At 39.4% G+C, this 8,484-nt stretch overlaps 1 pseudogene; it reads left to right on the plus strand.

Moving 5' to 3' along the window:
- Positions 1-5,404: 5,404 nt before the first annotated feature.
- Positions 5,405-7,056, plus strand: LOC122753946 (annotated as a pseudogene).
- Positions 7,057-8,484: the final 1,428 nt, after the last annotated feature.

The raw sequence follows: 8,484 nt of genomic DNA on the forward strand, positions 1-8,484 counted from the left end.
TATACTCTCATCTAGCTCATATCTCTCCATATTGTCTTTGTCAAGTATTCCATAGAACTCTAAGAATACTCAGTCTATTTCACCCCCACTAATTTTCCACAGGACTTACTCTGTACAAAAAAGGAAAGTAGGGTAATCTGGCATGACATGATGTGTCCTTGAAGCTACACTAGCTTTCAAGAATCACTTTTCTCTTTCAAAGTGTTTATGAGCTATCCTTATGATAATGCATTCTAGAATTTTGTCACGCAGTTTGGCCAATAGTTTACAGATCTCATTTTATATTCTTTTATTTGTCCCTCTCAAATACTGTGGTGTCTCTCATTCTCCAAGTTCTTTCAAAACTTAGCTGACATTGACTCATCAATCACAACTGCTAGTTCTTTTAAAACCCTGAGATTTAATCCCAGCAAACCTAGTGACTTGAATTCATTCAGACCAGCAATATGGTTTCTTACTGTCCCTTCATTCATCTCAACTTTGTACTCACTGCTAACCATTTTCTTCTTCTCTTTCTTTACCCAAAGATTATTATCCTTGGAGAAGAGAATGTAAACAAAATAACTATCAAATAGTTGAGTCCTCTCATGAGCATGCATTAACATTGTCTCCTGCACTTCAAGAAGCTTTCCTGTGCTTTCTTTCATCCCTCCCCTCCCAACCAAAGTGGTCTTACAAAGCTTTAAAATCTCATTGCTAGCCTTATTTTTTCTGGACTTGAATGTTCCTGGTACTCTTTGCAGGAGAGTCATTTTGATCTCTTGACTCCCTCTTTAACTCCCTGTTCTTGTTTCCATTTTCTATGTATGTCTTTTAAAAAATCTAAGTTGTACACTTAACACTTAACTAGCTGTGTGACCCTGGGCAAGTCACTTAACCCCAATTGCCTCACTTAAAAAAAAATCTAAGTTGCTCCATGTTTTCCTGGTATAGACACACAGTCCCTAGGCAGCTCCCCTCTTCTTTTTAATTGCAGTCATTCCTCTTAATGTTTTCAGAATCTCATTCTTGAACGTCTACTGTCCTTACTGGGTCAACTAAACTCCAATTCAACCTCTTCTTGGCCACCAGGGTGACTTTCCTGAAATTTCCCTAACTCATCACATCACATTCCTAACTCAAATAAAGGTTTCCTATTACCTTTCTATTTCGGATTTACATTATCAAATGTAAATAGCATAGATATGAGATGTAAGGAGTTGCAGAGGGCATCTAGACCAACTATATCATTTCAAAGTTAATGTCTAAGGGGATTAGGAATTTAGTGCTCTTTACAACCTAGTCACTTCCTACCTCTATGGTTTTCTTATACATTACTTACCTTCACTCACTCTTTAGTCCAGCAATACTGGACTCATTGCTGTTCCTCATCCACAATATTCCCTCTCTCATCTTTGTGACTGCACTGGCTGTTGTCCATACCTGGAATGCCCTCTTCTTGCCTCTACTGTCTAGAATCCTTGTGCGTTATTTGAAATATTATGGGACTAGCCTGTTTCTGTCTAAATTATTGGGGAACTAGGTTGGGGTTTTCTAAAATATTGCTACTTATAAATGAATAGCTATTGCACCCATTTAGGTAGTAAGCATTTATTAAATCATATTAAATGTTAAGAGAGCATTAACTGCATTTAACACAAGTCAAAAACCCCAGCACCATATTGTCTCTAAGAGAGAACACATGGCTCCAAGCAGAGTTCAGAAGCCCTACATTACTAAAGAGGAGATAGCTCAGCTATGGGATATCCTTCCTCACATAGTGTGTGACCCTGAATAGTGGTCACCTCATGATCTCAGTTTCTTCTCTTCTGATAGAGGTGGCTCGTACACACTGATCAAAACTAATTGCCTAGAATCATTCAGTTCCATTGGTTGACTTTACTTGAGCTTTACTTAATGGGGAAGTGTGCAAAAAGACCATCTCTGAAAAACAAAGCAGATGAAGTCCAGGTGTGGCTAATCTCATCCAGTGAATCTCTATTTCTATTGATCCACCCATGGGTTCCTTGGCTGGTCAAAAAAGAGATTAGTTCAGGTTTCTTAGAACTCTGCTTTCTGTGACATGCCTGAGGATGAGCATACTAAAAATATTTATGGCAACTCTTTGTAGTGGCTAAGAATTGGATTTCAAGGGAATACTCACCAGTTGGGGAATGACTCAAAAAAATGTGGTGTGTGATTGTGGTAGAATATTATTGTGCTGTGGGAAATGACAAGCAAGATGATTTCTGAAAAACCTGGAAAGACTTATATGAACTGATGTATAGTTAGGTGAGCAGAACCAGGAGAACATTGTGCACAGTGAGAAATCAATTATGAATGACTTAACTACTCTCAGCAATTCAATGATCCAAGACAATCCCAAAGGACTAATGATAAAGCATACTACTATCTGCCTCTAGAAAAAGAACTGATATTGAATGAACACAGACTGAAGTATGCTACTTTGCATTTTCTTCTTTTTTTTTAAACTCAAGTCTTTTTATATAAAATGACTAACATGGCAATGTTTTATATAATTAGCACATGTATAACCTATATCTGATTGCTCACCAACTTAGAGAGAGGGAAAGGTAAGGAGGGAATGAGAGAGGGATAGAATTTGGAACTCAAAACATTAAATAAATAAGAACTACACTTGCTGAAGTTGGGAGTGAAGAGAAACCTAAGACTGGGCCCCTGGGTATCCCCAAGAAGTCCATTATTAATTATTTTCTCACACCTGGTTTACTTCAAAGCTCTGCTCAAGGGCCACTTTCTACATGAAAACTTCCCTAATCCTTTCTCTAGGTTCTTAAGACTTCCTTCCCTTGAAAGATCTCATTTTCATTTTTTATACATAATCATATGTACATGTTGCCCTCTCCAAGTTAAAATGTAAGCTCTTTGAGGACAGGAATGATTTTACTTCTGTCTTGTCATGTCCAGTACCTACTACAATGCCAGACACATCATAGGAGCTTCATACATGTGCTTGATTGTTTTGATGGAGGAGGCAAAAAAGCATTAACAGATAAACTGAAGCTTGAGTCTTTATCAATAATACCTAAATTGATTAACAGAGAAACTAAGGTTTGTGTTCTTACAGTAACAAAGAGGGTTTGTCCCTATCAACCCTCATCATGAATAGAGACTGTAACTAAGAACCATTAACCATTTATAGCCATTAATATTCCTGGAAACCAGATCTAACTAAAGAAAGATCATAAACACAGAGACTCTCTGGGTCTGACAAGTTTAAGCATGTCTTTAGGAACATGCACAGAGGTCAAATGTGTCCTTAGGTTTACTGTATGATGTGTAAACCCCCAAAACACACCTCCAAGGAAAAAGGTACCCACCTTGGAGGTTGTCTTAAGACCTCAGGAAGTCCAAATTAGTATAAGACCTCCCACAAGGAAGAGATTAAGATAATGAGGAGATAACCTACTTTATCTCACTATAAATATAACTATTCTTCTTCCCCCCTATTTGAGACACCTCCCTAGTACTCTCCCTGTGGCATCAGTATTTCAATAAAACTTGGGAAACTGACTCACCAAGTCTTGTAATTCTTTGGGATGCCTCCTGATCAATTTGATCAATTAAACCCAACCTTCATATCATTTCGACTCACAAAATATCAATCCATGAGCTCCTACTTATCTTTTGTCAGAGCTCTTTGAAATCTGATTTGTCCAATTGTAGAGTGCATATCAAACTACACCCACCTTTTCTCTTTCCCTCTCCAACACAAACTCTCATGGAATCATTACTTAGCCCTAAAAGTTCTGCCATTTTCACTGCAGCAACTTGCTCCTCCTGGTTGGACAAAGTTAGATGCATATTAACAGTTCCCTGTACTGTTTTCTTCACCTTTTAAAGGGTGAAAGTATCATTGAGGCGAGTAATGAACTTATTAACTGCTTTGCTTTTGGCAGAAAGAAAGCTAGAAAAGATGTTTGAGTAGCCAAAATATCCCTCCCTGGAATACCATGCTTCTTTCCAAGTTTGTGGATTCATTTATGGAACCTCATTACATTTTACCTCCTCTCCAGGTGGAGAGAAAGCTCATAAGATTGGGGGAAATGGAGCAGAAAAAGCATGGGAGTTGTTGGAGAGTAGACGAGTGGAAAGTAACATGTAGAGGATGAATAATGTCTGAGGCTTTCCTGAAATAATGTTCTGGGAGAGCCAATCATCAATCAGACCAACAGCGCCCCAGGACAGATGTTTCCTCCAGGGCAGCAAAGCAGGCAGTAAGAAGGAGATTGCTAGAGTGGCAGCAAAGTGAGTCTAGAAGGTTGATCCAGTAGACTAGGTGTGAGGTGATGAGACTTGAACTAAAGTAGCAGTTGGGTGAGCAGAAAGGAGGTGACAGATGGAAGACAGCTATTGATGGGGTTGAATAAACTTAACAGCTTCTGGGATAGTGAATATGAGGGAGGGAAGAGGAAACTGAAGTTTTGAGTTGGTTGACTAGACGAATGAACTGAAGTAGCAAATTAGGGAAAGAGGAAAATTTGGGGCGGGAAGATAAATTCATGGGATTATAGAATAATAAATTTGAGTTGGAAGGGACCTTAAGGGTCACCCAGTCCAAACCCCTCATTTTTACAAATGAGGAAACCAATGTCTATAGAAGTTATGTGACTTGTTTAAGATCATATAGTTAGTGACAACAGAACCCAGTGCTTTTTTTCTCAGCACCACACTTAATTCAGCACTTCAGATGCGTAATCTCAATATTTCCATCATAGTATTCATCTTCAGTGTCTTGGAATGTTATCATTAGATTTAGTTTTACTGTGGGGCTAGAACAAAAATGCCAAAATAGTTAGTTTCTATTATAATGATAGTATCTAAGTTGAGTGGGTAAGAAGTTCAACGTCTTCAGTAACAATTGAATCAATTAATAGACCTTCTTACCATCCGTGGCTTTGTGATACTTTAAAAAATCTATCTGTTCATTTACATTAAAAAATTATTTCCATCATAGCAAGTCTCAGGAGGAATCCCTGATATATTGGGAATTCTTACAAAACATCCCTTTCAAAAGATTCTCACAGTCAATACCCACCACACTGGTGACCTTCAGAGAAGCAATTAGTACTTTGACCAGACAGAGCATTCTCTGGGGCTTTTCTCAAAGTCAAGTAACACAAAAACTTCACCCATATGATAAAATGCTTTAACAGGTGGGTATGGTTTGGTCATTAAGACATCATAGTAAGTTGCCTATTCCTAACCAAGAACAGGTTTCTATGATTGGAATGGAAGCCTAGCCTTAGACAGTAGAGAAATGTTTTGTCTGTCACTGACATTGAAAACATCTGAAGGCCTTTGTTTCAGTCTCTTCCAACAGAGAGCTGCATCACAGACAGACTCCTCTGCACTCTCTATCCCCTAGTCATGAGCTAGCACCATGATGAAGCTCAGGAAGGCTACTAAAAATCAACATGAGCCAAAGACATGACTCTTCCCCTTGAGGAAATAGAAGACAGTGAAAATGAGGACATATCAGAGATGAAAAGGAAAACAGTTGAGAAGATGTGGCCCAGAAGGGCAAGAATGCTGTGACTACACCAACAAAGACGGTGTCAAAAAAGTTGTCATCACACACTGGACAAGAAATCTGTGATAAATCCTGGTAAGAAGACAGCTTTGGCTCTTGACAATAAAGTGGCTATCCCAGTCAAAGCTGTCATTATAATAGGCAAAAAGAGATCCACCTTAGCTAAAGCAGCAGTCCCCCTGACCAAAGGGGCATCGAATGGGAAGGACAAGAAAGAAGACAGTGAATCTGAAGAGAATGACAATGAAGATGAGAATGAAGAATTTAAGCCACCCAAAGCCACAAAAATGGGAGTGCCTTTGGCCAAAAAGGACTCTAAGGATGAGGAGAAGGAGGATAAGAAGAAAGATAACTATGAGAATGAAAAAGAAGGGGATGACTCTAAAGAAGAAGCTATGGAGACCATATCTGCCAAGGGGAAGGCTGCTTCTGAAAAAGCTGAATGGGAAAGCTGGAAAAGCCAAGTTATCAGAGGAAGGTAAGGAGGAGAAGGGGAAGATGAAGAGGAGTAAGATGAGGAAAAGGTAGAGGAAGTGTCTATCAAAGAAGCACCCAGGAAGAAGAAAAGGGAAATGGGCAAATAGAAAGCTCCTAAAGTCAAGAAACAGAAATTGGAAACTGAGGCACCTTCAAATCTCAGTCTCTTCATGGGTAATCTGTACTTCAACAAAACCACTTCTGAACTAAAAAAAAAATGGCATCATGGGCTTGTAAAAAAAAAAGGATCTTACATCTAAATTGTTGTCACGAGGAAGTTTGGCTGTGTAGAATTTGAATCAGTTGAAGACACAAAAAAAAGCTCTGGAACTCAGTGGCTTCAAAGCTTTTGGCTCTGAAGTGGAACTTTACAAGGTGAAAGTAAACAAAAAGACTAAGATTCAAGAATGCTCTTCGTCAAGAATCTGCCTTATGAAATAACTCAGGTGGAGCTTAAAGAAGTGTTTGAAAAATGCTTTTAAGGTTAGTTTCATCTGCACCAAGATTGGGACATGCAGAGGAATTGACTGTGTTGAATTTGAGACAGAAGCAGACAGGGATAAGGATTTGGAAGAGAAATAGGGAACTGAGAACAGTGGTCAGGCACTCATTTTAGGCCACACAGGAAAGAAAGTCAATGACAAAAGAATTTGAGAGTTGAGAAGACTAATTCCTGGAGCAGGAATAACAGCAAGCCTGCAGACTCAAAGATATTGGTGCTGAATAATCTCCCCTGCAGCAGCACTGAAGAAAGTCTGCAAGAAATATTTGAGAGGGTCAGGTTGCTCCAAAACATCCAAGGCCACCCTAAAGGTTGTTTGTTCAATGAATTTGTCTCTGTGGTTAACACAAAGGAAGCTTTGAATTCTTGTATCCATATGGAAATTGAAGACAAACCAACCAAGGGGGGAGTTAAAAGGACAGAAGACAATAAAGCACCAAGGATCCAGGTCTACAAAACTTTTTTTTTCCTCAAAGGTCTGTCTGAAGATGTAACAGAAGTAACATTGTTAGTGGTGGGATAGTCACAGACAGGGATGTAGCATCATCTAAAAAGATGCTAAAGCTGTGGAAGAGGCCATGGGAGATTGACGGAAGCTAACTCAGGACTAAGCCAAGCCCAGTGATCCTCAAAGCCATCATGGTGGTCATGGAAGCAGTGGGTGTAGAGGCTTTAGTGACCAAGGAGACAGTAGGAGAGCTCAAGGAGAATTCGGTGTCAGAGGCTGAGGACATTTTAGAAATTGGGCTGGTTTCCAAGGCATCAAAGGAGGAAGAGGAGACAAACCACAAGGAAGGAAAGCAAAATGTGAATAGCTTCTCCCCCATTCTCTTTTCTTGGCCACTTAAATGAACTCTGGAGTTTTATCCTGTCATCTAATCATTAAAAAGATTTTCTGAGGACATTCTAAGACAAGTATTCAGTCCAGAGGTCTTCTTGGAAAAAGTTGAATGACATTTTAAGGGAAAGAGTATTTGGTTTTGACTAGATGGATGTTCCATACAAACTTTTTGCAGAGACAAGTGATAAATGTGGGACTTAACCTCTTTGTCTATGAACTATCCTAAGTTTATAATATTTTACCCCATGGGCAAAACCATTTTTTCCTATAAATATCTGTAGAGTCTTTTTTTCTTTCATTTTTATATCCCCCGTTTTGGGCTGTAAAGCAAAAAAGGCAAATGTTTTCTCATAGTTCCTGCTTCAGCAGTCTGTCTTGGGACACATTAAAAGTGCCTAATCTGGAAGGAAGGAAGGAAGGAAGGAAGGAAGGAAGGAAGGAAGGAAGGAAGGAATGAAGGAAGGAAGGAAGGAAAGAAAGAAAGAAAGAAAGGAAGGAAGGAAGGAAGGAAGGAAAGAAAGAAAGAAAGAAAGGAAAGAAAGAAAGAAAGAAAGAAAGAAAGAAAGAAAGAAAGAAAGAAAGAAAGAGTAGAAGGAAGAAAAGACAGAGAGGAGAGGAAGGGAGGGAGGGAGGAAGGAAGATGGAGGGAGGAAGAAAGAGAGAGAAAAAGGGAGAGAGGGAGGAAGGCCTACTGTGTGCCAGGAATTGTTCTAAGCACTTGGAAAATATTGTCTCATTTGATCCTTCCAGCTCTTGGAGATAGATGCTATTATTTTCCTCCTTTTAGAATTGAGGAAACTGAAGCAGAGGAAAGTTAAATGACTTGACTAGGTTCACACAATTAGCAAGTATCTGAGACAGTACTGGAACCTTCCTCTTCCTGGCTCCTAGTCTAGTTTGCTATTCAATATACGATGCTATTTCTTGAGAATCTATCATCCTGTGGCACTCTTAGCAGAGTTCATGGTTCTGAATGAGGAGGATGCATGTCAGGGGAATTTTGGTGGAGGGATCAGGGGAAAACAATATGAAGCACAGCACAGTAGAAGAGGACATTACAATGGAGCCTCCCAGACAGTCTAGAGGCAGCATTAATGGCCTGGACCCTGT

The sequence above is a fragment of the Dromiciops gliroides genome, chromosome 1 (assembly GCF_019393635.1).
Source record: "Dromiciops gliroides isolate mDroGli1 chromosome 1, mDroGli1.pri, whole genome shotgun sequence".
Lineage (NCBI taxonomy): Eukaryota > Metazoa > Chordata > Mammalia > Microbiotheria > Microbiotheriidae > Dromiciops > Dromiciops gliroides.